The following is a 5,808-nucleotide window of genomic DNA, read 5'->3' as shown; positions in this document are numbered from 1 at the left end:
TTAAAACTTGCATTACAATCAGTATGTTTATCTATGACTCTTTGAAACATGAGTTTTCATTTAGATCAGATGACTGTTCATCTCAATTAATTTCACTTATTTTGATCCCAAGATTTCTTTTGCTTAAAAGAAAAATGAAGTCATTGCTTTTGTTTTTGACTCATTAGTAGAAGAAGAACTCCACAAAGAACTCCATGAAGAGTTAAATGATGTCAATTTTACGTCAGTGTCATCAGATATTTCAAATAGAATATAATTCCAAAAGTGGTTTAATTTTTCCATCCTATTTACAGAATCTAAATAAAGTTTTTGGAATTGTATTTTGTCATAGATTAACTGCATGACATTATTGGAAATGCAATTGTAAATTCTTCACAAAGGGCAACACTAAAAATAAAATTACTTGGTTTTATAGTGGTCATAAAGAAGAAATTTGGAGTAATGTGACATTATAGTAAAAACAATGTTTTTAACAAATTAGGAAAGTTATGGAGCAGAAATATATGCAGAGCTGGTCATAGCACACATATAACCCATAGTTATTTCCACATGAACTTATATATTCTACTCATCAAGTAGAAGTGGTTCTGTTTTAGAAATAATTTTATTTTGGAAATTTCCTTTTGAGTAGAGCTACTATATAGTCCCACCAATAAAGTAAGAACAGCAAATTACCCAAAGCAAAATAATTTTAAAATTTTATCATTCCCACTATTTTTGCCTCCTTTTTAGCTCTTACACCTGTCCTGGTTTGAATGGTCAATTATATGATTATCCTACCTATTTAAATAAAGATATCATTGCCCATCCATTGAACAAAGACATCAACCAGAAGATCATTTGACTCATCTTATCAGTCAAATATCCAGTCACTAAATAATCTTAATTTTAACTGAATTCCCACTTCTCTGTCACTACCTGAATTCAGTGCCTTGGCAGTCTTCTTCAAACTTGCTTCAAAAGACTTGTGTCTGGTGTTGCCTTGCGAATCTTTCATCTTTTCAATCTACCCTCCATACCTCCATCAAAGTGATAGTTACTTAAAATCATTTGAAAGTTCTTAATTTCCTACAGACTGAAGTCGAGCTTGTTGTCATAGAAGGTTTCTGCTTAGCTTTCACATGTCATTTCTTGCCTCTTACCTCCAAGCGGCCTTCACTCCTGCCGTATCTGTGCATCAGATATACCGTTTTCCTTCAGGACAGGAGACAGACAAAGCTGGCTGAGTGAATCCCTTGACAGGGTTTTCTCCTGTTTCTCTGCTTGGCTCTGAGCCTACGGTACATTTCAGTACCATAGCAGTTAACATACTCTTTGGTAATTGTGGACTTGCTATCTTCCTCTGTAAACTGAGTTTCGCTAGAACAGAGAGTCCATATTTCCTTTAATATCCCGAGTAATGAAAGTACTCCCTTACACATCCCCCTCAAAAAAAAGCAGTAAAAGTGAACACAAGATAGAAAAATGACCACTGTAAAGAGAGAGGCATGGGATAAGTTATCTCCAGACTGAGAGAAAGAGGGGAAAAGTCACACAGAATCTGAATTTTTCATTGATTTTGTGGTGTGTATAGAATTTGAATGTGCAAGGATGGAAAGAGAAAAATCTCAGGCAGAAAGTACTGCTGAAGACTATAGAAAGTTGGAAACAGTGAGAATTGGGTAGAGTGAATTCTAACACAAAGTCGAGTGGTAAAGGCAATCTGGAAGGTCCAGATCCGGATTCCTGAATGTCAGTCTGAAGTTCAAGCTTTATTCTCTTGCAGATGGGAAATATTCTGAGTGTTACAATAGGAGTTATGCATCCATGTGCCATCTCAAAACTATATGAGAGATGGCTTCAAAAAAGGAAAAGAAAAGGAGTAGTTAAGAAATCATTGCACAAGCTAGATGAATGAGAAACAGTGCTATCCTGGAGATAGTCTGTACCTGCTAGTGAGAGCCAATGGCTAAGTTTTCAGGAATTTTGTTGAGTCAGTTTTATACATAGTCCTTATTTTTTTTTTTGAGATTTTATTTATTTATTTGTCAGAAAGAGAGGAAGAGAAAGCACACAAGTAGGCAGAGGCGGAGAGAGAGGCAGGCTCCCTGCTGAGCAAGGAGCCCGATGTGGGACTCGATCTCAGGACCCTGGGATCATGACCTGAGCCAAAGGCAGCGGCTTAACCCACTGAGCCACCCCGGCGTCTCTATACATAGACCTTATTGAAAGTAAACCTGCAACTAAGTTATTTCCATTAAAAATAAAGGTAATGAAATACCCACTTTATCCTTTACTATTATCTGTGCATTTGTGGTTACACATGTCTGTGTAGTGCACATAAACTAGAATGATGTACTCTTGAATATCTATCTCATCCCAATACAGTTTTAGTGACATTGTGATGGTAGCTTGAAATTAGTCCTTATGGAGTATTTATACTACAGTGATTGGCAAATGCTACTACAATCCTGACTTGATTTTTTGTCTCGGTTTAAGATAGCAATGAAGAAACTTACAATAATGTAGATTAAACTTAAAAGTAGGTCATATCCATAGTCATTCCATGGGGAATAGCACAAAAATTCATAGGATATTTTTCTAATAAATTTTATTACCTAGATGTTGCCCATCTTATTATTGAAGGAGTGTTGTTCAACATCTGCATTTATTTTTAAAAAATGTTTATATCAGGACTTCTTTTTTTTTTTTTTTTATCACTTGCAACTGCTGGTTGGCTGTGGGTATGAGAGTATGGTGAAAATGAACAAATGCATTGTGTGAGAATGAACTAGATCTGTGAAATTTACAACAAAGGACAGTATATATTTTATTTTAATTTTTAATTTGTGTGCTACACATCCTTTTTATTGATAACATTTGTAATAAATATCAGTATGTTTTCATGTGCATATATATCTATATACATTTTTTGGTGGGGGTGAATGTCATACTGCACACTGCTGGCAATATGATCTTAGCAGTAAAAATGGGGAAGAAAAGAATGCTTTCAAAAAAATATTTGGAAGTTATGTTACAGAATACGAAAGCTGAATGGAAGGGAATGAGTGGTGATTCAGAGTTGTATAAGGCTTTGAGGCTTGTTGAAATATGTACTTTGGAGAAATATAAAGCACAAGGAGAAAAGACTTATGTGGAATAATAGTTGAGTTTTTGACCACTGTATAGATTTGGGAGTCATCTGCACTGAGGTGTCCCTAAAGTCATTGTCAAAACTATAAAAGGGAGAAAATAGCCTAGAGAGATCTATCTATAAGAGGAAACCTAATCTTAGGGGAAAGGGAAAAAGGGGGAAATACAGAGAAAGAATCAACAGTAATCAGAGAATCAAGAAGAGATCAGGAAACTATGGTTGGGGTCAAAGGAACCTGGTAGAGAGGAAATATCATGTAGGACATTATCAAAAGAAATGGGGAACTTGAAATCAAAATTTGTGAGTATTTTTGTTTGAAACCAGCAACCTAAAGGGGAAAAAATTAGTATTTAGAGCAGAACAGGTCACCGTAGGTGACAGTGAAAGATAGAGCATATGATGTAGATGTTCTCATAAAAGAATCAGGAATAACACAGGTAATTTATATCCAAGAATATCTGTAGATTTGTTTAGAACCATCAATCCCCAATTAAACCTTAGAGGATTGCATTTAGCCTGCCTTGTCAGAATCACAGATATAGACTGTAGCTTCTGAGAGTGGAAGAGCCTTTGAAAAACTTTGCCAAATACCTCAAAATCAAGCCTAGGAATAGTGATAGTTGTTGGCAATTTCTGGCATTAGGGGATCTCAGTTACATGAGAGCAGACCCTAAAAACTAATCCAAGTGCTTACAAGGTGAAAGACATGTAGACTACACAACTAACACTGACACAAACTCGTAACTGAAGAAGTATGAGCTTTATTTGATAAATTCTGTGACAGAAAATGGATTTATAAGGAAACTGGACAGCACGCTCTGCCAGCTTTCTCATGATTCAGGGTTTCCCACCATGCCGAACAGCAAGAATCAACACTGCAGCAGCATTAACAGGGCAACTCTGGCCCTGCTGTTTCCCACAGGTGCAACTAAAAATCGACAAGACCATGTTTTATTTGGAAGTCTGCTATGTCCGTCAGTTATACATGAAGAACTGGAATTTTCTAGAAACCGGAGAGCTGGACCCAGCTAGTCCCTCCTGAGTCTTGGAAGCTTATGTCCTAACTATTCTGGAGATCTTACCTTGAAAATCTACTTTGAAGAGATTTTTCCTACAAAATTAGATCCCTAGAAGTGACTTGCTTTTTATTAGTGTTGTTGTCAATATTATAATTTTATGATTTCTCTCTTATGTATAGCAAGGTCACTTGATATTTAATATACTTCTTTGGCCAAACTTGAGGTGGAATCGCTGTGAAAGTATGAACATATTGCACAGTACTATTTTTTTAATCCATTAAAATATTTCTCTGTGCGAATTTAAAGGCAAAAAGAATGTTATCTAAGGGGGATAGGGAAAAATCAGGTAGGATTATATATATATATATATATCTTCTCCCCAAATAAGGTCACAAGGTCACATTCTGTTGTTCTGAATGGGTATGAATTGGGGGGGGGGTGCGTTATTCAACCCACAACAGCTCATAACTGAGTTCAAAGTTTTAGGGAATATTAAAATAATAATAAAAATTACAAATTGAAGTTTTCTAAGTAATAAAGACTATATTCGGATTTATTTTGTATAATGTTATCACTCATTTTTCATTTAGTTTAATTTCTCCTTCCGTAGTTGCTCCTGTCTCAGAAGGCTATGTGTTACTGATGTGAACGGATAAATTCACCCCTGTGGTTGGTATTTATGGGTACACAAGGTGACAGGTAAGCTGATGCACTCTTTCTAAATATTTGACCCACAAATGTAGCCAGACACTTAAAAATAAAATCTGTGTTTTCTAGCTGTGTAGTTATATTAATATCAGACTAAGTGACTTCAAGAGAAGAAGTAGTGCCAGAAATAAAGAGGGCATTTCATAATGATAAAAAGGTCACTTTATCAGGAAGATATCTTAAATATGTATTTGTCTAATAAGAGTCTGAAATCCATGAAGCGAAGAGGAAGGTGTACTTAAATCCATAATCATAATTGGGCATTTTTAGTACTCCACTCTTAATAATTGATAAAACATATAGACAAAAAATATAAGTAAGATAGATAGTATTTGGATGGTAATAATCGCTTCTCGGCCTTTTGGCTAAGATCAAGTGTAATATTTGGATGGTAATGTCAACAGTCTTGGTTAAGACAGTATTTTATAGAACATTTATCCAACACTGTAGAATACATATTCTTTTCAGGTACATATAGGATGTTGACCAAGGTAGACAACAGTGTAGACCGAAAATATAAGTATCAATGTATTTTTTTAAAAAGGAAGACTGTACAGACTACATTCTCTAACTATAATAGAATTACATTAGAAATCAGTGATAAAAATTTTCTTTCAAATATTTTGAAATGAAAAGAGGGTATGTTCTGTGAATAAGATCTCAACTCTGACAAAGAGTGCCAATAAAACAATTTAGTCAACTCTATGACTTCCAGGTAGGTAAAGAAAAAAGAAAAATCTCCACTAAACTGATCAAGAAAATTAATAGTCAAAACCAAGTAATCCTTACTTTAAAATTTATAAGTAATAGGGCTCTGCAAAGTTAATTTATGTACTTCCATTAACTGATGGCTGACTGCATCAAAAAAAGATACATTCAGCACTAAAAATAATCCTTGCAGTTATTTTAGGATTATTTAGGGAAATACTCTATGTTACTTTTCATGGT

At 34.8% G+C, this 5,808-nt stretch overlaps 1 pseudogene; it reads left to right on the top strand.

Annotated features, from left to right (window-relative positions):
- The first annotated feature begins 5,205 nt into the window (after positions 1-5,205).
- On the top strand, positions 5,206-5,324 carry LOC132028888 (U2 spliceosomal RNA; annotated as a pseudogene).
- The last annotated feature ends 484 nt before the right edge of the window (positions 5,325-5,808 follow it).

The sequence above is a fragment of the Mustela nigripes genome, chromosome 12 (assembly GCF_022355385.1).
Source record: "Mustela nigripes isolate SB6536 chromosome 12, MUSNIG.SB6536, whole genome shotgun sequence".
NCBI lineage: Eukaryota > Metazoa > Chordata > Mammalia > Carnivora > Mustelidae > Mustela > Mustela nigripes.
This window is presented reverse-complemented; position numbering and strand designations above follow the sequence as displayed.